The following is a 25,447-nucleotide window of genomic DNA, read 5'->3' as shown; positions in this document are numbered from 1 at the left end:
TGCTAGCAACTGAATCAAAATGAAAAATATAAAAAAAGCTGTTTGAAAATCAAATTCTAGTTCAAATAAATGGAGAGAAACTAAAATAAAAATGGTGAAACGACGATTTTATAATAATGATTGTATAAATCATTGCTGAATTGTTTGGTACATTTACATATCTGTGCGTATATATATATATTTTAGTGTGTCTTATTTATTCATTTTGTGGATTTTTTTCCATACAGTGTGTCCCTGCAGAGGGGTGCGAGTCTCTCTCCACCGCCTGCTGAAAGCTGAATTTCTTTAAAGCAGAGAAGTCGACTTGCAGTTTTCCCCACAGGACGTGAATGCAGCACAAAACAGCCCGTGCACGAGAGAGAGAGAGAGAGAGAGAGAGAGAGAGAGAGAGGCAACAGTGCAGATGAGCCCCAATGAGCAGCAGCCGGGTCCTCTTTCAAAAACACACACACGCTGACACACACCACGCTCCACATCCCACACACACACACACACACACACACACACAGACACGCACGCACACAAATGCCTGGACACTCATACACATGCAATCCAATAACGAGAGCACCATCAGTTGGAGCTGCCTGCCGCCGCCGGTGGCAGCCCTCACCGCTTCTCCGAGACACAAAGCCGGGAGCCCGCTGGGAAGAGGAGCTCCTTAGCGCGAAGGAGAACAGGAGGCGAGCGGAGAGCCTGGGACTTCACTCAGGAGGCGGAAGATAATTCAGCAGCACGGGAAGAGGCAGAGAGGAGGAGGAGGAGGAGGAGGAGAGGTGAGTGAATGCAGTCCAGTTCAGCTCCTGCTGCTGTTGCTGCTGCTGCTGCCGCTCCTGCTGCTCCTGCTGCTGCTGGAGGAGGAAGAAGAAGAAGAAGAAGAGGAGGAAGAGGAGGAAGCTCATTGGCTGGAGAGCAACATTATTCTGCACAGAGCCAGGCGAGAGCAGACGGCCACCAGTGATCAGAGCACCTTCCTCGCAGATGTGGAAGGAGCACTGTGCAAGTTCAAGTCCTGGGTGAGCCAACTTCCCATCGCACGCACACACACACACACACACACACACACACACACACACACACACACACACTCATCCGGTGGTCCATTGGATCTGCTTGCCTGACACTTTTACACACCTCGCTGTGACCCTACAAAGGCAGCTCGTGCACATTGGGGTTAACCTTTAGTTGTGTGTTCCTTCTCCCTCCTCTGCCTCTCATCCAGTCCGCTCTCTGTCAGATGACCTGTGATCACGGTGACACTAGTCTATCCCCCTCAGCCTCTTCTCACACTGTTGTGGTGGTGCAGTCCCGGCTGATCGATTCGCTCTCTAACTCAGACGGACACCGGGACTCATTATTTCTCACGCTGGCTGTGCTTTTTCTATTGTCATCCTTGAGATGGTGTGCTTGTGTATCCATGCAAGCACCGCCACTCTCTCCCTCTCCCTCTCTCTCTGTATGTGTGTGTTTGTCTGTAGTCACCACTTCTCAATTAGGTTTTAATGATCTAAACGTGGGGTAGGAAGGGGAAGGCAGCCTTTGATCGATCCCTGCAGTCATCTCAGCGTGAGATGCTCGGTGCCTGTCGTCGGTGTGACACATCTGAGCCTCTGCCTGTGTTTGCTCAGCCCTCTCCCGGCTCGGTTCCCTGCCTTTTACTGTGGCTCTGTTCAGTTCATAGTGCAGGTCTACAAATAAGTAAGGTCTGAATACAGTTTTGCTGTAATCTCGTTCCTCGTCCGTCTCTCCCGAGAGTGTTTTTTTGCACACATTACCTACAAAAACATGTAACTGAGGCAAATTATAATTTATCTCTGTGGTTTTACACTTGATGTGCTTTTTCTCATGTCCACAGCAGCGATGGGTGTTTCTTTTCAGTATTTTTTAGGGCATTCTGTGCATTTATTAGAAAGTTAACAGGAGAGATGACGGGAAATGAGGGTAGAGAGTAATCGGGAGCAACATGCAACAGAGGTACCTGTTAGGACTCAAACTGGGGACGTTACGATACTCGTTCATGGGGCACTCACACCCTTACAGATGTGTACCAGCGTCACTGCTGGATGTTCAGTGTTACACCCATCTCAACAATGCAGAGTTCGACATACCTGGTGAATTATGCATCTTTTACTTTTTCACAGACGGCACATTTCTGTAATTAAAACCTCATGTCCTACACAAAAAGTGGGTTTATGCATCTCACAGGGACCTCGATGGATCTAGATGTTGTTCAGGAGGAGGAGCAGGTCGTCCATTAATTTCAGGGCTGGTCATTCAATCCCCAACTCCTTTTGTCCCGTTTAAGTGCCCCTAAGCAACTGAATCTGAAATTGTTTATTGGTGTTGTGAGATGATGAGTTAATGAAAAGCAAATTGGATAGCGCTTTCGTCCGACAAGGTAGGAAATTTAGTGATGAACACGTCGCAAAAGAATGCTTGTAATGCTACGAATACATTTTTATTTTTGTATTTGCTCCCGGCTCCAGGGTGTCACCGTTTTGGTCGGACATGTGGCAACTTAACATTTTCATTGGTCGCACCGGTGCGCCTGAAATGAAGCAGGTCTGATAAAAAACAAGCAGCCTGTGAAGCTTGTTCTTGATTCTCACACTTTCTTGTTGAGTGAACTGTCATTTTAAATGAAGAAAAACATTTATACAACCATTTTTATAATGTGTTAAGTAAATTAAATGACGTGTTTGTTCACCTAAATGAAAAATCAGCGTAAAAAAAGTTAGTCTGGAGCCATGCTGCGAACACTAGACCTATCAGATGGAGCCCTGGATACATGGACCGTGCATTCACACCATGTGGCCAATCGGATGAAGCCCCAGCTAGCCGTTAGCTACCGTGAATTTAATTTAGCACGGTGGCTGAGGAAGGAGTGAAGAGCTAACATCGCCAACAGTGTAGATTTTTGTCCTATCGTGCAGCCCTGATACATGTGCTCGTCATCCTCAGATCTGTTTTAAGCAAGGGATTGTATATTCATTATCTCACACCATGCGCCGTCGTTGTCTCATGGATTCATACCTGCTCGCTGAGAGCACAGCAGCTGTTAAGGTCTAAAAATCAAGATAAAACCAGCACTGAAGTGAACGCAATTATACAACAGCACTTAATGGTTCCCGAGGTGCCACTTAGCCTCCCCGTTTGGCAGATTTATGTGTCAGTAATGAAATGTCTGCTGACAGGTCTATGTGGTCCTCAGAGTGCATTGTTGAATCAGGCCTGTTAGTCTTGTCCATTACTACGCCTACACTTACCTTCTCATTTTGATGCTTTCTGTTGCACATAAAGCTGTCAGCCGTGCTCAATAGTGACATTACCTCAGCTTAACTCTGCCAATGCTCGGCCTCATTGTTTTCAACTCTGGAGTATTTATGAGGGCAGTAAAGCAAGAGATGCATCCGCTGTCGTCGAGATGAGGGCATCGCCGCTTCTTACGGAGAGGACGGTGCGGAGCGAGGACGGAGGAGAGGAAGGAAGGTATGAAGTGGTGGAGGAGGAGTGCGGGAGGAAAAGGGAGAGAGTGCCCCTGTGAGTGGCTGTCTGATACCTGCAGGCACGCTGATGTCAGCTGTCGCCGTAAAGATGTCCAGCTGGAACGATCATCGGCCCGCTTGTACTGGCCGTCCTCCCACTCACTGACTACTGTAATGCCATTATAGATGTTCAGATTGGGCTGTAACCTTAATGCAGAGCTTAGAGAGCATCTGGGCCTTACAAGTTATTTATTTACAAACATGATTGCTTCATTTGATGTGGTGACGATGGAGGCTGGCTGACCTCGTTACCTCAGAGCGGTGGTTTTCCCTCTTTTTTTTGTCAGACGAAGCGACACCGGCCTGTAGGATGAACTCCTCATCGACACAGCAGGCTCAACATTTTCTGATTCAGTTGTCAGCGTTTACCACTTTTCCCCAGTAACTGTAGCTATTTTAACCTTCGATTACTATCAACGCATTAATTTGTTACTTTCATCTGATATTCAACTATTTATCGATTCGGTGTCTTCTAGTTATTTCAACAATCTATCCGTTGTTTTTCGCTAACAATTTCAGCTATTTCAACCATTTAACCATCATGTTCAACTATTTCAACCAGGTCTCTAGCTAACCATAGCAGCTAACTGTTTCAATCATTAATCCATTACTTTAAGCTAACTATTTCAACCATGTATTCATTAGGCTACTTTTAGCTATTTGAACCATTTATCAATCACTTTGAGCCAACTAGCCTATTTGACTTTAGCCTGTCCATTATGTTTAGCTAACTATTTCAACCATTAATTAATTGATTTTAGCTCACAATTTCAGCTATTTCAACCATTAGCCTGTATCAAGTAGGCCTACTTTGAGCCAGCTAGCCTATTTAAACCATTCATTGCGTTTAGCTAAGTATTTCAACCATTACTCTAAGCGAACAGCCATTATTTGTTTGTTTAAGCCAATTTCAGCTAACTATTTCAACCATTTATCCATTAGGCTACTTTTAGCTGTTTGAACCATTTATCAATGACTTTTAGCCAATTAGCCTATTTCAATTTAGCCTATCTGTTATGTTTAGCTAAGTATTTCAACCATTAATCCATTATTCTAAGCTATCAGCCATCATTTGTTACTTTAAGATAACTATCCATTAGTTTAGTAGTCCTTTTAGTTATTTCAACCCCATTACTTTGAGGGAACTGTTTCTCTGGCCGCTTGCTAACTAGCCTAGTTTTCACGTCCTCGTACGTCAGAACATGACAACATGTTATAGCTAACGGGGATATATACATTTTTAATCTCATCATAATTTTTTGTTTAATCCAATAATCTGAGCAACTCCACAATCTTAATCCCGGGGCACTGCAGTAGTCGACCCTGTAATGCCATTACAGATGTTCAGATTGGGTTGTATCCTTAATGCAGGGCTTACAGAGCATCTGGGCCTTACAAGCCATTTATTTACAAACATGATTGCTTCATTTGACATTTGTGGAGACGACAGAGGCCGGCTGACCTCGTTACCTTACAGCACTGGTTTTCACAATCTTAACCCCCTGGCAACTGCAGAAGTAGACCGTGTGGTACAAGTACCTCTCATTCGCAATCACTGCCTTTGAGAAAAAGGACCTCAATCTGTAAAAAGTAATTTAGTAATACTTAGTGAAATTATCCTCAAGTATGTTTTTCCAGGGCTTAATATAAGAGTTATTATTCAAATCGTGCCATTGACCTGTGAAAATTAGGCTGAGGCTCTTGACAAATTAGTAAGGCAGTGCAGCCATGAAGCGCTGCGCACTGCAGTTTGTCACCGTAGTGTCATTTATTTAGAGGGCTCTAATGGAGCCGCGAGTAACTACAGGGCTTTTGTTATGTTTTTTTTTAAAAAAACCAACAGGATCAAAGCCAAAGCGATCCATCAACTGAGTACAGCAGAATGAAAGTGCTCTGATGTCGAGGAGACAATATATCTTCACTGAATATGTTTTTTTGCTTTTTGAAGATGATGCAATTTATGCGAGCGCTCTCTTAGAAAATGTTTTTGTCCATAATTCAGAATTATATTAGCTTTCATACATTAATACATTGTAAGACTGAGTGCACACACTGCCACAGTGCTACAGTATCATCCGGCACAGGCACCAGGATGGCTTTCAGAGGCTTTTCTAATCCATTTCTTCCATTTCTGAAAGCTTTTCCCAGTTCATTCTTTCTCAGTGTTTGTAGAAGTCACCCCCTCAACAAAATTGGCCCATTTAAGTCGATGATAGGCCCTGTGTGACTTTACTGGACCGGCTCAGGAGGACTGGAGCCACGGCACAGATGAGATACAGAGAGGAAGCGGAGGGGTGAGATAAACAGTTTTTGCTTTTTGGATGCTGCATATTTTATGTTTTTCGAGGTCTCTGGATGAAAGAATGTGTGATGAGATGGCCGTAGTGTTACATAAGTACTAAAAGGCAAGCCAAGATATCTCATGAGTGTGGGTAGGCAGTGCTTCCACACTTAAGAGCAGTTCAGAGGCATTTTGTTTGCCCTGTGCTTCCCCTGTTTATGTTCATTTGAAAGATCAACACCTTCAATCAAAACCTTTGGGTGTGAGTGCTGATATTGGAAGCCATGCGTGCTTGAGTCTAACAGAGAGCAAAATGTCTCCCACGCCCAGTTGTGTTATGGGATGAAGTGCGGGGTATTTGAGGAGTTTATATACTTGTCGCTCTCTACGGCTCATTTCATTTTATGTATTTCTATTGCTACTGGCAGCTCGAAGTGCTGCGACTGGCCAGCCATAAAACAATCCTGCCCAGTATGGATCGACCATCATGACTGAGATTGCGGGAGAAAATGGAGTTTGAGGCTCCTGTCTGCGCTCTTGTGAGGAGGTACCATCCTTATCAGTGTTAGACACGATCTAAACAGGAGGCCAACACTGCACAGCATTGTTAGTGCCAACACCAGTAGTTGATTGACTGATTTCGACTGAAGTGGGCTACAGTTTCTCATGAATAATCTACTTCAATCAACACAAACACAGCAAGACAGAATGCCCGTCTTCTCCCTCTGAGGGTTCACGTCAGACACACAACTCTGCTGTTGCACATGCTACTTGGCTATTTTTACACTCACAACTGTTCCCCGTACAACACAGAAGAGGAACTAAAGTTACTCAGAGACAAAGGGACATGAAGAAGTAACTTAAATATTGCACATAAATAACAATAATTAAAGCTGCTGTAAGCGTTTATAGCTTACTTCCTGACCGTTTTGCAGTTAGCAGTCCCCTCCCTCGTCGCTACACTTGCACGACTCCTTCCTTTTTTTTGAGGCAGCTCTCTTTGCCTCTTTGTTTTCTTCAGATGTTTTTCATTGCTTGGCCTGTTCGGTAGCATAAGCCGTCACCAGGAGCGCTGGAATTAGTAGCTTTCCCTGTTCTGCCATTGCCGGTGGCGGACCATATCCTGCTCTCTGTGGGTTACCCCAGCAGACAGGAGCACCTCTATATGGAGATCTCTGTCCTGATTGGATAAAGTGGGCAGGGATACCAGAAAATTTATTTCTTGCAGCAGCTTTAATACTTAAATTGATTTAAATGACAGTGAAATAAATAATTATGTAATAATAGTAAAAATTTATTCCTGCCGCAGTCCAAAATAATTTTTTTTTACTATGATAATTATTAATCACATTGTGTTATACATTTCAATCACACTAATAATAAATAAGTAAGGCTAACTTAAACTAAACCAAAGATGTAATGTTTGGTAACCAGGCAGAGCCAGACTGATATGTTGCCACTGATGCCATATTAGACAATGAAGTTCACTGTAAAACTGTGTTTGAGGGATCATTGCAAAAAATGTGTGAATATCGGCCCATGGTATATATCGATATCAGAATTTGTCACTCCCTAACTGTCACTCCCTCCCTATCAGCATCAACCCCAAAAATGTTTCGGGCTGTATATCTAGGTTACAATAACAGTCATGTATTATGTATCATTCTTAATACATCATTTGGGACTCTGTCATTATCTATCGTAATTTACAGGAAATAATAAGTTTAGAAAAGGGATGAATCATCCTGAAAATGATCAGTTTCAGCCTGATGTTGATTGTTCAAATATATGTCCTCAAAAAACACTAAAATACGCCAAGTTCATGACTCAGCAGACTTAACAAACTCAGTAAATCTCCCGGGAACTTTCCTGCCATGTCACCACTACTCTCAGCTTAAGATACAGACGGTATTCATGCAGTGGCATCGCTCTCAGTGATCACCTATTGAACTGGAAGCTAGAGGAGGCAGATAACGAGAGGAAAGGGCATTTGCACCGCAGTGTATCTGTTACATGCAGCACATCTATCTTCCGCTTAGGTGATCCCTGCAGCATCCAGCGTTATCTCCACTAACGCATTGAAATAACAAACCGACTGTCTTCAGTCAAAGACTTGCAGCTGCATCAGCAAAATCCATACACTATGATTAAATTAGACGTGACCTTTCCTGTCTTCAGTACTTTGAACAGTATAATCACCGAGCACTAAAGGGCACCTGGTTGTTTGATAGCAGTTTGTCTCCTTCTCCGGGGAAATATTTTAAAAACCAAAGTGCTTCGATGGAAGTTGTGGATAAAAGTGTAAATTCAGATAAACGTTCAGTAACTTGTTTGCTTCCTATAGTCAAGTGATAGATTCCAGAGATATTATTACTTCATGCTTGAAATCCTATCAGTCCTTCCAGCTCTGTTATTAACCACATTTGCAGCAGCTGAGCCGGGCAGACTCTGCATTCTGTACTTCGAACCGCCGTCAAGGAACCAGCTGCGTCCTGTGGGTCGACTCGTGTTACACACATCTTTCATACCATCTCGCCATGAGCCCTGCATACGAGATAGCTCTTTAATCAGCTCTCTTTAATTATGTAATTATATATATATAAAAAAAAGAAAGATTAGATGAACGTATGACATGCAGTGTGTGCTTACAACAGACACATTCGCTTTTTTTTCTCTTCGCCTCAGCCCTGAAACGTCACACTCCTTTGTGGCCTTTGGAAAAAGGAACGTTTTGTGATTTGATTAAAATACCTAATTAAGTTTGGTGCCTGTAACTGCACACACACACACGCACGCACACACACACTCAAAACAATACCAGCCTCTCCTAATTGATTCGTAAGTGCTTGACGCATTTTTCTGTCATAATGTCCCCTCAGTCCTGAACCTACTAATGACTCCGACTCTAATGAGAACTTTACGTGTGGGTGTGGTCAGATGCACTTAACTCTGTGCAAGGGTATTAAGCACTGGATTAATTAATCATTCTTCAAATGAGTCCCGTCGTCCACAACGGTTAACAGCGTGTTCCACTCAGCTGAGCTCTGAAGCAGCCAGTCGGCCGTGTGCGGGGCGATGATGATGCATTTAGATCGAGATTAATGTGATTAGTTGTCCTCACGAGATCTACGTCCGTGTTTTTGTTTACGGAGCTCTCTCAAGTGTTGTCTGCTTCGCCCGCTTTTCCTCTACTCTCATTAAGAAATTGGTCTTTGAACCTCGCGGACCTATTTTAAATGTCCCAGTGAGCCGTCGGTATAAATGAAGATTAAACATTCATGCCTTTTTGCATCTTCATATCAGTCCGTAACCCCAAACGCTCCCCTGTCTCCGCTCTGTGGATCACACCGTCAGAACCAAAGCCGACTTTTATGTTTCACTCAGCCACTGAGCATAAAACAGATAATCAGTTGATCGCATCATTTTCCTGAAGTGGAGATCAGTAGAACTGAGAACTGCTCAGTCAGGCTGTTCTCTCAGTTTGTCTTCGCTTGATCTACCCTCCGTGTTTGTCGCTTCATGTGCTGCATCTCTGTCCGCTTTGCAAAGCTTGGATGTTTGCTCGGCCGCTTGTTTGCTTCACGGAAGAAAAGAGGCGTGATGAAACAGGAGGGCAGCGCTGGGATTTAGACCCTGTCCAGGTGTCGTTCCAAGTCAGCGATCTTTGCTATTTAAAGCAATACTTCACCATTAACCAGATAACAGGCCCATTTGTTCGCTTTCTGGAATTAGATGGGAACTTTTAGTATCACTCGTGTCTGCATGGTAAATATTTAAGTTCCTATGAAATAAAAATAGATGTTAGACGTTTTTTATTATTACATTATGTCTGATTGTCACCTATACACTAGTATCTGACAATAGCAAAAAATGCTGGTGACTCATCCTCCAATTAAATGCTTTCTCTAATTTTTATGATGCTTTCATAACCACTATTTACTAAAGATGCAACTTAATAACTTAATTCACTGAGTCGTGTGAGACTGGATCATATTTACATATTCTGTGGTTTTCCCGTTGATGTCCTCCGGCTGCTCTGCCTGAACACTTGGTGATTAACGGTGTTTTTCGGATTGACAGATAGCTTTACTTGTTGCTAAAGTAGCCACTAACTGGGGAACTTTAAGCTACAGCCAGCAGCAGGTTATCTTAGCTTAGCAGAAGGACTAGAAGCAGGGAAACAGCTTGCCTTCCTCTTTCCAACAATATAAAAAATCTGCCTGACAGCAGCTCTACAGCTCACTAACTGATGCAGATCATCTTTGTTTGTTCAAGACATAAAAACAGCCAAAGTGTAAAAATAATTGCACTTGTCCGGTGTGTTCTGTGCGGGATGATTTCTCGTATTAGTCACACATGTTCGGCCGACTGTTGCGCTACTTGTTTCCTCCATTCTGTTCAACAACAGCTGATGGGCTTACACGAGGCTGCTTAACCACGACTAGCTAACTGCTACAAGCTAAATGCATGCTGGAGATAATTTGCATAATCATTTCAGATTTTGATCACCAGAGGGATGACATTCTTTCCCCCCTAATATACTCGCTAATGATACGCAGGTCCACCGAGGTCAGTCCTGTCCTGTTATAATGACTGTGTTCATTAGTGCCTTTTGAGCCTGTAGCTTGAAGGTGTTAAGACCATCTGCCTGCTGACAAAACGTGTAACACATTACTTCATTATTGAGATGTTAATTTGAGCTGGGATGCTATTTTCCTTGACCTTTTTAGTTTGACGAGAAACGGATATGATTCCACTCTGGGTATTTCCCTTTGTATAATGTGTAAAAAAAAAAACAAAATGAAGTTGGCAGTTGATGAAAATTAAAGATGATGTTGGTAATGATTTTAATTTCAGAGTGTCCACGTTGATAGAACCAGTCCAGTTTGAAAAGGTGCCGATTAAGGAAATCTAATGGTGCAAGTTTGGTTTTAGATTGCCCGACTGAAATTTTTTGATGTGTTTGTGCATGTAAGCGTTTGAGAAGCAGTCTTTTCATGCAGCCCCAGAGAGTGCGCAACATATTTTTTTTAGGCAAAAGCCTTTTCCCAGCTTGAAAAACGATATCAAAGCCTTTAAGAAAAATCCTCTCTCCTGCTTTTGTTTTTGCATCATTTGAACTAATAACTCTGCAGCTGTACGAGTCCATATGTAAGCATGACAGATGGGTGTGATGAGATTGTGTTCAACAGACTGTGGTTCCTCTTCCTCCCTCGCCTTCTTCCTCTCGTCTTCCTCTCTCTCGCTCTCTCTGTGTGTTTGGGAACATACAGATTGGGTTTGCCTGTCAGAAGTGTTTGATCAAACGTAGTCTGCTGAGGATTTTTACTTTGAACTGACTCGCGTCTGTGGCGAGTTTCCATTCTGTTGTTTGGGGCATTATAGAGGCTATACTCCGCTCGTAAAGTAGCTGGAATATTCTTTGTTCTCGGCCCATTTTTATATGTGGAGGCGGGTTGCATGCTGTGACTGAAAATACAGGGTTGTGTCTGTCAGTATAGATCACAATCTGTGGATCTACGTGTCTATGAATATCACTGCGTGCCATTGTGGGCACGCATATGTACATAAACACGTCTGGGTCTATTTACTGCCCTCTTGTCATATCCCCTCTGTTTGACAGGTGTACTTCCTGATTTGTGCTGGTTGCCACACTTTGAGGTAAAGAGGACAATCTGCTTCTGGACATCAGGGGAACGCTATGAATTTATCATGGGAGCCAGTAAAGAGGCGTTGAGACAGCGTTGCGTGAGGCTCCAGTCGTCTTCACAAGCCTGTCACTGGTTAGGGATGAATTATTCATCTTTTTTGATTCTTTTTCTTCGAGAAACATTGATCACAGAATCAGTGATCGGCTCGATCTGCAACGACAGTCGGCCTGTATTACAGCACGCTGTCAGAACCGCCACACGGCTTTCAAAGGCAACCCTGCCAGCTTTCCTTTGCCTCTGTCCCGTATAGTGTACACCCGTAGCTTTCTTTCAAAGACTTCTTTTTACCTCCTGCTGCCTCTGGCTTTTGTCTCACGTTGAAGCGTCTCATCAGAACCACTTTCAGTGGATCTCTCGACTGTCTCGGCGTGGGGAAGGCAGCGCCTGCGTGTCAGAGTAAACAGTTTCAAAAGAGCCTGTGAATAATTTGTGCGCCAGGATGTAGCTGTGGTTGCGTCTGTTTGCATGGACGAGGCTTTTTTTTTCTTTTTCTGGTGCGGCGCAGTGTGTGTTTCTGACTCCATCCAGCATGCTGTTTCATCCCACTACATCCGATGCTGAGTTCCTGTGTGATGTCAGAACAGATCTATGTATAAAGTGCAGGCAGGGGCCCAATTACTCTGCGCCCGTGGCTGTACCTAGAGACGTTAAAGAGGCCCCTTCGCAGGCCACGATGTTGTGCTCCGCCTCAGACTTGGTCGGTCAGATGGTGTGGTGATCCCCTTCAAGGACACTTATTGCTCATCTCCATTCTTCAGGGGTTTCTCCTTAAATTCAGAGACTCTCTGTGAAGAGCAGAGGGAGCATGTGCCTCTTCATCCCTCTCTTCCTCCTGTAGGCCATTAGGGAGAGCAGCTGAGTCACCATCTCCTCCCTCTCTTCATCCTCAATCTGCTCCGGCTCCTCCTTCCTCCACCTTCCCACTGTTTTCTCTCACTAAGCCCTCCTCACAGACGCTGACAACCTGTGTCACTCGCCAAGGTTCACTTTTAGCTCCCTGGAGCCTTCTCTAAGCCGCCGAGACCGCGGCCGAGACCGCGTATGTGTGTCAGTTTTTTTTGCACTTAGGACAATTTATGTGCGAATACGTGTGATTTTTTTATTATTATTTTTTTTACAGTCAGCTTATTAGGCGCTCCTATTAGTCAAAGTTGTTGCGTGGACAGCGGCAGCACATTCGTTGAATGAATCTCTCTCGAGTTGAGATTTACGCCAGAAAGATAAAAGAGTGTGGCTGTCAACCACCCATCCAAGGACACACACACACACACACACACGGTTACAGTCTATGTTCCTCTGAAGTGCCTCAGATTCGACAAATCCATTTCTAAGGCTCTCTTCCTTCCATGGCTCTGTCAAAAAGTATAATCCCTCATCACCTTCCCTAAGCCATCTCACATCTCTGCTTTCTGTTTTCATCTGTCATTCTTCTTTTGCTTCTATTTATAACTTTTTTTGTGCGTCTGATAAGTGCTTGAAGGCATTTCCATTTTCTTCCTTTTGGTAATTTAGCTTATTTTGTCGACTCCTTTTTGTATTTTTACTGGCCGGCACCTTCGTGCGTGGCTCCTCGTCCCTGCCACTACTTCCTCCTTTCAAGCACTTGACTTCTTTTAACAACGAGCTCATTGTTTCATTAGCTAATCTCTCAGAAGACATGGCACAGATACGAGAGCTACTACTTCTCCTGTTTCTGCTCATAGCTCTGAACAAACATGCCTCATTATTTAAGCAGCGCAAAAAGGAAAATGAGGGAGAACGAGCACGTTAACGATTTAACAAATGAATGATTATCTCCACAGGTTTCCTAACAGTCATTTCTATGAACGCACAGCATCGAGCGTGATATTGATGATTGAAGATTAATCAACAATTAGCTGCTGTGGTATGCCGTGAGACTGTTTCTGTGTCGGCGTGCCGTGCGAGCAGATTCAGTGCCAGCGTTGTTGCTTGAGATCTTCTAATTGCCTCAGAATTCTTCCTGTAATTAACACTCTTGGATAATTACGCCTGAATCCCAGACCTCGCTATTCTCACATTATTAGGCTCAGAGCGGCGGGAAGGAAAACATGCACATGAGCATGCAGACACAGAGCAAGATTAGACTATTTTACTACTCCTTTCATTGATGTGAAGGCTGTAAGTTGTGTAGAAAATAAGAGAGATTCCACTTCAGTGTTTCCGTTTGTCCCACTGCTTTGCTTCTTACAAATGCGGTCACATTTTTAGCCGAGGCTGTTTTCGACAGTCGGCCGTCCCCAATTCAGAGCTCGCTGTCTTGGATGCGGCGAGATTAAAGCTGAGTGGAGGAGAGATGGGAAGTGGACCGGGCAGTGTGGCAGTTCCCAAAGGCACAGGATTAGAGGGTGGGACAGTGAAGTAGGCCATACAAACAGGCTCAGCTGAAATATGGACAACAGACCATTACATAGACAGAGCTGGATGGCCCAGTACATTTCATCAGGATGTCATTATGCTGTAATCCCAGGCCAGCCACGGTGCTGGCTGCGTGTGTGTCAGGCAGGGATCGGTATTGGTCAGGGACACTTGTGGATATTGCTGTTATCACCTTGATTCAGAATCACAAGACTTTGATCGCAGATGTGGCCTATTTTATTTTGAAATTGTTTTTTTTGCTGCAAGATTGCTTGTGTCATGTCATGAGATCTGAGTCTAATCCAATGTTTGTCCGCGTTTCAGGAAACAGAGTCGGAGCAAAGCTGTGAGGGATCTCGATATACTCGAGACATTTTGGCAGTCTGTGTTTTGTTTTTCAAACTCTGATTATATTGTTTGTACTCATCATAGAAATGAGAAGAAAGCCAAGAGAGGTCCAACTCTTCAAAATGGTAATATGTGAGTGAGTTTGAAGCTTTTTGTCAGGTGTAAATTGTCTTTGAAGAAGCGACACTGACAAATTCTTTCACCTGGGGCTTTCCATACTTTAACGAGAGGTGAAAAAATATTCAAAACAACATTTTTGTTTTTGCTTCTTGCAATTCAAATTCGGATGATACAATGATTTTCCACAATATTCTGTACTATATGTGTACTATAAGAAATACAGTGGCCGTGAATGTCAAAACACAATGCATTTCTAGAAAACATTTCATAAAGGACAACAATTCTGAAAACAACACATACACAAAAACATACACACTCTTTTTACAAAACACAATGATATCCCACTGCAATGCTATTGTAGATGAGGCAAGAGACAGTCCAGCAGATAGATGCCAAGCTACATAAAATTCAACACAAAGCCAGTCAACGTTGTTCATTCGCATCACATCCATCACATCTCAACTGAAATGTAACCTGGTCTTGAGGTGTGAAATTCTTGGTACAGATTTCCATGAATATTGATCTCTGCTCCCATTAACAGAGGGTTTACATGTGTAAAACAGCCTTGAGGTTGTGAACCCTCATTTTAAAGCAGATTTACGTTTTAAGCAGCCGAGAGATCGGATGGTGAAAACCCTTTCAGAACTTCTCAGACGTGAAGAGATTTAATGCGACTAACTACATGAAATGACACGATACACGATAACAACGCAGCAGCATGATTCTTTGCTCTCCAGTGAAAATGATCAGCCTGTGCAGTTCAGAGTCAGTGAAGACAGATGAAGAAGAGAGGGGTGAAGGAGAGGTCAGAAATGTCAGCCAGCATCATGTTACAGCAGAGAGGGACAGAAAAAGCCAGCTTCAAATTTCAAATGTACGCTCATGACGGGCTTTAATGCCGTATTTCACATTGTGCTACTTCAGCGTCTTTACTAAGTGACACAAAATGTGATTAGCATATCTGAAGGGAGCTGATGAGGCACCTGTTGCAGGAAACGTATTGTGTCATTATTTTTTCTACCAGGCTGTCTTTAGCCAAAGTGAAGTGTCTACCTCGCTGTGACTTGGATCTTAAAGGAAAGGTTTCGACATTTTGGGACATTTTTGCAGACAGTGCGATGATGATGAGACTGATTTTCATGAGGAGGTGGATGTTCTAACTGAATTAACTGAAAACAATTAAATAGATTTACTTTAAAAGTAAATATGGACGTTGTGCATGACTGACAGGTAGAGCCAGCTGTCTTACTTAAACCAAACGCTTATTTAATTAAAATTGTACGTGACTGTAACCCTAAAATAGAAGCTCTTCCCAAATGAAATGTCCACAGAAAGACATTTTTTTCCCCACGATATATCAACTTAAATGATGCAATAACACCTCATTTTAAGATTCAATATGTAATACACGTTGGACCTTTTTTAATTGATCCCTATAAGAATTCATTACATTTTTATAACATCCACACCTCACAGAAATTACCCTCATGTCTGTTTGATAAATATGAAGCTAACGTCAGCAACCAGTTAGCTTAGCATAAGGACTGGAGACAAGGAAACAGTAAAATAAAATAAAAAGGTGTAATACATCAATTTGTGGTTTTACAGTGGGGTTGTGTGCTTGAGTATTTATTGGCTTGGTGCAGTGACTTCGAATTTTAACCCCCTCTGGCCTGAGTGCTGGTATACCCTGTCTCATCTCGTCTCATCCACTGGGCAGTGTCCTCCGCGTCCACCAGCTTCAGTTTCACTGTTTCCTCCCCCTCTTCAGGTCGCTCCGGTGCCACTTTGTTGCAGGGCCAGCCAACACCCCTGACAACCAAAGTCACCTCCACAGTTTACAGTATGTGTTGTCAGTAGACAAGCTGTGCGTGTTTCAGCGCAGTCATTTCAGTGAGCTTCTGTACTTGTGAACATGTGCTTTGAAGGTGAAAAAGCCTTTGCAGATTCCCTTTAAATGTGTCCGCTTTTTTGTATCTGAAGTTTTGTCTTCTTTCGTGAACTTGTTTTAACTTTTAGGAGCCTCATGACGTTGTCTATTTCAGTTGAGTCGAGCTTAGTGAGTGTGGTCTTTGAGCTGTCTTGTCTGTCATCATCAGTCGTCTTGAATGACTGTAGCTGTACTCCAAAACTGTCAGCATCAACCTGCTAGAGGCATTCTGTGTCCCATGAGCGACTTACATTTTCAGCTTTGGTTATGTTCACGCTTCAGATCCGGTTTGAAATATGGCGATTGAATTGATTTGTTTCTCTGAACTTTTCACAGATGCAGCTACAACCAAAGACACATTTCTTGTGTATTAGATGCACTATTCACAAAAAGATTATCTAAATGGATGATTGAATAATTAGCAGTAAAAACAAATCAATCTTTTGTGGTGGATTAATTGGGTTAAATGTAGTCTGCTGGTGCTGCAGCGGATCCCTCTGAATCGTTTGCTGGCAATGAGCGAAAAAGGAGTTGGTTACGTCACTGAGAAGTTGGAGGTGTTCCTCATCAAAACAGCTCCTTCTTGTTCAAAGACTCCAACAAACTGAATAAAACTTCTCCCTGCTATATTTACAACTGATCCGCTGGCAAAAAATGCAGAAAAATTACCATTGTTTTTGCTCTGAAGATGCATTTTGATAAACAATAGCAGTGCTAAACTCACAAAAAACATTGCATTTCCTGTGACTAACCTGCCAGTTAAATGCAGTAAATGAATACAGCACTGTACAGATAGTTTGCATCTTGTATTGTTGTAAAAAGTGTATCAGTGTTGCCACAAGCTTTTACTTTGGTGGGAAAATTGCATCACCAGCAAGGCTGATAAAGTTTGCAACTAGTTCGTGAACAGTTTTTAGCAGCTAAAGAGACCATCCATCAGATGGCCGGATACACAATTCAAAATGCATGATAGTGTTGCTCCATATATGCTGGATTTGTAAACGGGCAACAGTTTGCCAACAAGTTTGAACACCACTTTAAATGCTGATATGTTGTGTTCACAGCTCGGTTCCACTGCGCCCAAAAATACTTTATTTCAAGTTCAAGCTTCAGTAGTTATCCCTGTGTTTTCCATTTGGTTTGGTGAGTGCACTCACTAGGGGACTGAGCAGTTCGACTCTCTGGTGGTCATGCGGCTGAGAGTTTAAATGGCTCCAGTTGGAGAAAAAACGATGTGTGAGCTATAAAAGCCTTTGCTAGCTATGCTTGGACACTCTCTAATTAGGCTTTTGACGGTTCATGTTAGACCGACAGTGGCTCAGTCAGCTGGTCTCCTCTTGAGCATTGCGGATGGACAGCTGTAGGGGCTAATATGATGTGAAATATGCTGACTCCCAGCTATCTGCTCCATATGTCTCGCTGCTTATAACAAGTGCCGCTCTCACCTGGGACCTTCAGCAGTAGGGAGGATGATCTGCCCAATTCCATCAGTGCTTTTCAGAGATGTCTCTTCCTGGTTTATTACACGGACAGAACTTTCTCCACCTCGCTGCTGTCGAGCGATGAATTATGAATAGATGTGAATCCAGCAGCACCGCCGTGCAGGCCTCCGGATAACTTTCAATTTGCACACCGCTCCCCATGCTCCCTCGCAGACTCGCGCTGCTAGTCAGACTTCTTTCTCAGGGGACCGTGAGGGCAGTATTAGATTGCTGCCTGAAACTCTAACCTCAGCAATCATGTAAAAAGTTTGAGAAATGAATCTCTATAGATACTCGGTGCTTGTATATAGTTACACAATGAGCGCTCCACTGTGTTTGTCTCCGACATGAGTGGCATCGCCGCTTACGCGTGGATGACATTTCTCACTTTCCTCTGGAAGGACGGGGAAGGCACAGCGTGACCCCTCTCAGATACGCGTTGACTCCAGATAACCGGTCGTAATTGGCCCGGTTGATGAGCAGGCAGCAGGCAGTGAAAGGGAAGTAGAAAGGACAGGGATCCTCTTAATGAAGCCAATGAGAAGGACATGGAGCGCCTGCAGGCTTCAAGAAGGATTAGAGCAGGCTCCAGCAGATTTAGGCTTATGATGCTTCAACCTTGAGGGGCTGGAAAAGGACAAGGGAAGTGTCGGAGTCAGAATTCACAATGAGAGTTTACATCTTTTACAGCGTATCTGATATATGCGATACTCTTTTTTGTGCCCTCCTCTGATCTTGAGCTGCTCTCCATGCAGAGATGTTTGGTAAACAAAAGGATTTTTCTGAAGGTCAGTGTCCCCAAGACACTAACCTTTTAAATATACAATACACACACATTCATCTGCAGATTGAGGACAGTGTGTGAATATGCATGCCTGTTTCTTTCTGCATCTCTGCGCATTCATCCGTTTCCACATGTAGATTGGAACACGCAAATCTCTGTGTGTTTTTCTGCGAGTGTCCGTGTGTGATGATGCGAAGCGTGTGATGCTGGCCTAATATGTCCCGTCTCTGCCTCTCTGGACGTGGCAGGGAGTGTGAGAGCGACGGCGAGTCGAGCCAGTTGGCATGGAAAGAGCCTGGGCTGAAGTGATGGCTGGTGACACGGCAGACAGGCCAGCCAGGCGGGAAATAGATGCCAGCGGAGATACTGATCATGCTCACCTCCACCTCTTCATGACTCTGTATTTCTGGCACTTGTCTCCGTGCCATCTATCTGAGTGAAAACTGTAAAGTGCTTTCTTGATGCGGGTAAACAGCTGTAGTTGTGCATTTATGGGATAAATGACTGTAAATCGAGGGGTCACATCATATTCAGGGCTCCTCTGTGTTTAGGGATTAAAGTTGGCTGCTAACACGGCATCTAGGCGTTTAAGCTTGTGACCATTATTCTTATTAACCTCTGACATGACGTAGCATTCATGCAAAGATAGAAAATCACTTTTCTATGGGTAATTGTGTTTGAGACTGGAGTCTGCTTCTTGATTTATTACTTCTTACTTTTGTACGGGGAAAGTTGCACTGAAATTACCTAGTATTTGCTTATATCGCCGTGAGCACTGGGGCCGGATGATGAATTGTCATTATTTGTACTGATTTCCAACTGCAGGGGTTTACTGTGTCTGAACTAATTGGAAAGGAGGGAAAACAACAGAAGTTCGTGGTGTTAAATTGCCCCCAGTTCTCTTTCGGCAGCATAATGTAAATAAAAGAGAGAATTATATAGTTATGGGCTGAACAGGTGCCATGCATACTGAAGCAATCAAGGCTGAGGAGTTGACAACCAGCCATTTGCTCCAAAGTTATGGGAGTCACACAGTAATGGATGTTTCCAAGTCATTACATTCAGTATTTGATCAGGGGGCTTTCAAGGACACAAATCTCGTAGTTGAATGATCCCTGACGCCTTCACACTGATTTTTGTTATCCTATCAATGTATCAGTAGTTGCCAGACACAATCAGGACAGCGGCCGAATAACAAATTCTATTTTATTTCCCGTCTTTTTAAAAAACAGTCCCAAAAGATTTGGACAAGGACAAATGAACATTTTGATCTGTTCACTGAGCACAAACAATCCGTCCTTTCTGCCAATTTTGCCAATTAGGTCCTATCTTTCCTGGTGGTCTGTCACTTCTCATCCCTGCTGAAGTCAGGCAAGTAGCCTCAGAGGCTGCCGGGGGAGGGAGACTGCTGGTTGACTGACACACTCTGATCACGGAGGCTTAAAGAGAGGATAGCCATTTAATAGGCTAGCTGCCAGTGGCAGCTTGTCCGCATGGCGAGCTGGATGAACAAGCAGACAAGCGGCTGACCGGTGCCGTCGTTCCACTGTGACACCCATACCGCTGTGTCCATAAGTGAAGTGTTCCAGATGACTTCATATTGCCATTATTTTTTTTGTTGTTTTGTGCAAAAATGTCATGGTGTTATTTACAAGAAGTGACACAGACACTTCTGAAATGACTGAGAGATAATTGCTGTTTAAAAGGGGACAGCAGGCATCATTTTGGGAGATACGCTTCGAGTTAGATAACAAGATGGCGACCGCTCTCGTGTCTGTCTGTTAATGTCACGGCTGTCAGTACTCACTCACATTAAAGGAACAACTTTAGAGGAGTGCAGGCAGATGGAAATACACAATTAAAAGTAACTAGAAATAAGCATTTAAAAGGTTGTTTTTATACAACTTTTTTCTAGGTTTTCTTACCCAGACAGCAGTTTGTTACAGTAAGAGTAACATCAAGAGATTTGTATGTTTTAGCTACTGGGAGGAGGGTAGTTGATTTTCTTTCATTTTCTGTACATTTGAAGTAGTTTTTTTGCCACCACAGCAGGAAAGTTCTGGCTCTGCCCCTTATTATCTGCCTATAAATTCATTTTTAGTGATTGAGTTGACATCTCCGTTCAAGATCGCTTAAAAGTAAGTTCAAACAAAAGCCTTGGATCATTCGTGCATTTTTTTACTATGGGAATGTTTTTATTCGGCAGCCCATGTTGTACAGATGTTAACTGTCAGCTAGTTAGCAACGGACGCATCAACCATGTGTTTGGGTGTGTCGATTTGTGTTTGTATTCGACAACTCAGTTCTTTCTGTGAATTTCAGAATCCGGCTTGCTGTTTCCAGTCTCTTGGCAAAAAGGGAATAGGAGTGTTTTCCATAATGTTGAACTATGCCTTTAAGTTACAACATGACTTCTGGGCGTAACCTCGTGCTTCCTCTCATAGCAAAAGACAAATTATTGTTGACCTCATGGAAAGCATTCAGTTCTATAATATCAAACATTTGATGCGAATCATTAATGTCTGAAATTGGATTTTTTAATCATCATTAGTCTATTTACTGTGAGCTCTCAAGTCTCATGAGGCCTCGAAATAAATAAGCAAGGGATAAAGAAGTCGGCCACCCACGTAATAGGCCTAAATTGATGGAGCACAGTAATGGATTACTGTTACAAAACGTTGATAATGAAAATGTGTTGGGTCATGTGCCGATACGACACACTGCTCAGGGCTCCAGAGCCGAGACTGGCACCACCGACAGTGTGTCTGTGTGTGTGACTGGGGGAAAAAGTGTCACCCTGCATTACAGTGACGGCCGGTGGCCCCTGAAAGAGTGGCATCGAACTTAATGTTCTTTTGAGCCACAGATCTCGTTGTATTAACTCAAACTGACTGTGTTAGGATTGGTTGGGACCGTGTGGGCGTGTTTGTGTAGAACCCCAGTATTAGTTTTAACCTTCAGCTGTGAACATGCCTCGGTACAAATTGATAAAACAGAAAGCAGGTCAGACCCTGTCCTCACAGTGAGCTAACAAAAGCTATTACAGACCCGACTGGTCTGTTCTCTCATATTACTCAGACTGGATGATTTGGATGATGAAGAAACATGGAATAATAAAAACTGAACAGTATTGTAATCCGTACTTATTTACTTACTTCCCCAAATGGATACACGTCTCAAAGATGCAGTGCATCTCTGGTCTGTTGCTGTAATTGGAGAAAGTGGCAGCCTCTGTAATGATTTGGCAGCTCAGTGTTCATTTAGTATCGATACTGGATCGCGGGTCCAAAACCTTGTTCACTTATTCCAAAGGAACCTAGAGCCTGAAATTCACTGGTGTAATTTAATACAAGGCCTCTTCTAACAGAATGAAATTCATCCGAGGATTTTTCTGCAATTGGACCTGGCAGCAAACTTCTGATGCAGCTTTGATTCAGTTTGACTCAAGATGAAGCAAAGATTTAATTAAAGGATCAGTTCAACCAAAAATTAAAATTCAGTCCTTATCTACTCACCCCCATGCCGATGGAAAGTCAGGTGATGTGTCGTAGTCCACAAAATATTTCTGGAGCTTCACAGAAAAACAGTGTCGCGGCATTCTCCTAAACAACTGAAGACAATAAAAAAGAGCTACTTTCGATTCCAATAAGCAAACATACTCACCTGAGCAAAAACAAGACGGCTGTCATTCAATGCTGCTTTCGATATGATGTCGTTGACCCAGCCACACATGAAATAGTGACTCTCGTACGCCTTCATTTGGCTAGCCGTGTAGTAGGAGGTCTGCATCATATCCAATGTGTCTAGAAATGTTCTGATGATTACCTGCTGCGTGCAGGTCCATTTACGGCTTTAACGTATTCACATTCCTCCATTCCCAAAGATTCCCAGCCAGTGTTTCCTTCATCGGGATCATGTGGCTGCAAACAAGCTGGTAAAATATATATTGAAATTGTCCTTGTATAATGCATTCACATTCATTAGTGTGATTAATGGTATTTTTAGAATAACATGGAGATTATCGTGGGACATTTGGCAGCTCATGTGCCTCTTTTTCATGTTTGTGTTTTTTGTTTTTAAAAAGGACAAATTACAAGCTGACAGGAGTTTATTATGTCTAAAAGATGGAGGTCAGGTCTGTCACTTAAAATGGAAAGATGCAGGTTGTGGCATCTTTATGATTTAGACCTCGGTTGAAACTTAAACACACCACAAAACTTAAGCTTTATGCTGCAAAGTTGTTTTATCTCAGTCATGTAGTTATGAGAGTATCATGTGATTGTCCCTCTTTGTCTTTGTATATGTGGCTGTTGCAGCTCCAGGTAAGGTCAAAGTCTCCATGTCAGTGGGACATGACCATGCAGAATAACATCCTCAATTATTTAGCGCCTGTTCGTAGAAGTCTTTACGTCCATAAGCCCTGAAACAGTTCTCTCTCATTAAACATTCATGGCACATGGCAAGACACATTCTTAATCACCCCTTTTGTGTCCTTTGGTTTCACTGTTGCTGCTTTGCATAGGAGAGAAGTGCAATTTAAGAATCTCACTGCAATCCATTATTATAATTAAAATCCCATTTGGCACCCTTTAACTAGTATTTCATATCAATCTGCATGCCCTGCTAAGGTGTAATGGAGAATTCCGACATATCTGATCAGTCCACTGCGGCAGTTTTATTATGCAGGGCCTCGAGGACAAATCCACATTAAATAAGTGGACTGTTTGCACACAATGCCCCTCATCCATCTTCTGACTGCCGCTGTCACCTCGGTGTGGTCAAGTACTTACACACATACAGTATACTCATGTTAATACACACTCCTTTTCCTTCCTAACCGCACATACTCACAGTACAGGTGCTCATGCTCCATGCCAGCACCCCCAGCTTTCTCTTCTCCACCCAGAGATGGGTGTCCTTGCCTGTGGTGGATGGCATGGCCCTGCCGGTGATAACGATCCATCAAGCAAGGTGGAAGTTACAGGGGTCGTTAAACGGAACAAGCAACTCAGTCTTTTCTCTCTCTCTCTCTCTCTCTCTCCATCGCTGCCTCTCTCTTTCATCAGGTGAGCGTGAATGTGTGTAATGGCCTGTGTGAGTATGTGTGTGTTCCCTGGACCGTGCACTGCCAGGGGCGTCAGGGTCTCCGTACACGGATTGATGGATACTGATGACGGCATCCCCCGGTGTAAATGAGTAATGTGTGCTCTCTCTGGTGGACACACATACCATGCACACAAACACGGAGAGAGAGTGTGTGTGTGTGTGCTTATGTAAAGCACAATGAGTGGGCATGGTAGAAATGAGTGTGAGCGCAGCCATTTGAGGAGTTTTTATGGATGTTATGCTCCGGCCCGCGTGCCTTTTCTGGAGAGCGCTCGGCTACACCTACACACTCTCAAACACGCTTCCTGCTCATTTGTCAGCTGGGTCCTACACCTGCAGCATGATTATCCGTCTCACCCTCGTCTCTGCTGCGGTTGATTTTTTCCAGGCCCTTACATGCTATACATAACACACACACTTTTATACAGATATATATATTCTACCTTCTATCGAGCTGTAAACACTGAGGTCATCATGGTGAATTTTTAGATGATGTCTCTTTCCATAATGTTAAAGAATTAGTCTGTGGATATTTTATTTTTTGAAATGAACAAAATCAATCAATAAGTATCCGCGTATCCAAAGCTCTGTATAGCTTATCCCATTGTGCCATAGAGCTCCATTGTTTTCCTGACACTATAAAAAGCACATCAGTGAGCCCCCATTGTTGCACTGGCTGACATATTTCTTCCTTATGATTAACATGGGTACTGTAGTTTATTTTAAGTCCATCCCACACACACACCAACCTGCTGCTGTCAATACTGACTAGAGCACAAAATGTGTACTAATCCGCAGCTGAAAATAGTTCCCGACAAATGCACCGTTTGCTCCTGTTTGAGTAACATTTGTTACAAAACGACAGTAAACTGAAAATATCTCTTCGCCAGTCCTATCCTTTGACATCTCACAGAATCTGGGCTAAGAAACATGTACCTCTGCATTTGCACACAGGCCGTTTTTCCTACTCGAACTTTTAGCCGCGCCCAGTCAAACCGAGCCGTGCAGATTTGCTTTTCCATCACCAGTTTTACTGCGGCAAGTTGAGCCGAGCCACGCCGGCGATGGACCCGCTCTGGAATAGGGCCGAGCCGGCCTCGCTCTGCCTCCTAGCGGGCTGCGGTGACGTCTCGTGACTTCGGCCAACCCTCGCCACTTTGTTAGCAGTGATGCTTCGATAGTACTGTGGGGATCGGGACAAGCGGGACATTGGTTTAATTCACACCTTCAAGCAGGTAGCCCAGTAGTGGTGGAAATGCAAAATCCCAGCCGCACCGGGATGTAGTGGAAAAAGTGGAAAAATGGGCAGGAAAAAAGACAAAGACAGGAAGTGGAAAGTAAAAACATGACACCTGAGGATATAGTCTACAAAATAAAACAGGCAGTGACAAAACCAAAAACCCAAACTATGACATTGCCTCGAGTATGAAGGCAAAGCTGATGAGATTAAATTTGACAATTAACACTAGTCTTTGTTGCTATTTGACAACTGCTTGGGGCAAGTCAAAATTGTTAACATTAGTGTTGAACTCTCGTGTAGCTGCAGCCCATCACATGAATCTCTTGTCTCACCACTCACACACACACCCACAGACATCATTTTCGGCTTATTACAGAAGCCTCATGCATACATTAATAGGGTGTGTTCGTGTTTAATGTGTAAGATTCAGCCGAGCATCAGCAATGTCCTCTATCTGATCCGGTCCTAATGTCCTCATGTTGAAACATGTGGGGGCCTCACGATCTATTGTTTTGAATAGAAGAGGAC

At 43.4% G+C, this 25,447-nt stretch overlaps 1 protein-coding gene across 1 annotated transcript in view; it reads left to right on the top strand.

Moving 5' to 3' along the window:
- Positions 1-414: 414 nt before the first annotated feature.
- Positions 415-25,447, top strand: part of lingo3a (leucine rich repeat and Ig domain containing 3a) — a 34,824-nt gene continuing 9,791 nt past the window's right edge. The window contains exon 1 of the mRNA XM_084354292.1: positions 415-1,013. The gene's annotated coding sequence lies outside the window, so the exon portion shown is untranslated. The remainder of the gene's footprint in view (positions 1,014-25,447) is intronic.

Source organism: Pagrus pagrus (assembly GCF_965226575.1).
Source record: "Pagrus pagrus genome assembly, chromosome: 6".
NCBI lineage: Eukaryota > Metazoa > Chordata > Actinopteri > Spariformes > Sparidae > Pagrus > Pagrus pagrus.
This window is presented reverse-complemented; position numbering and strand designations above follow the sequence as displayed.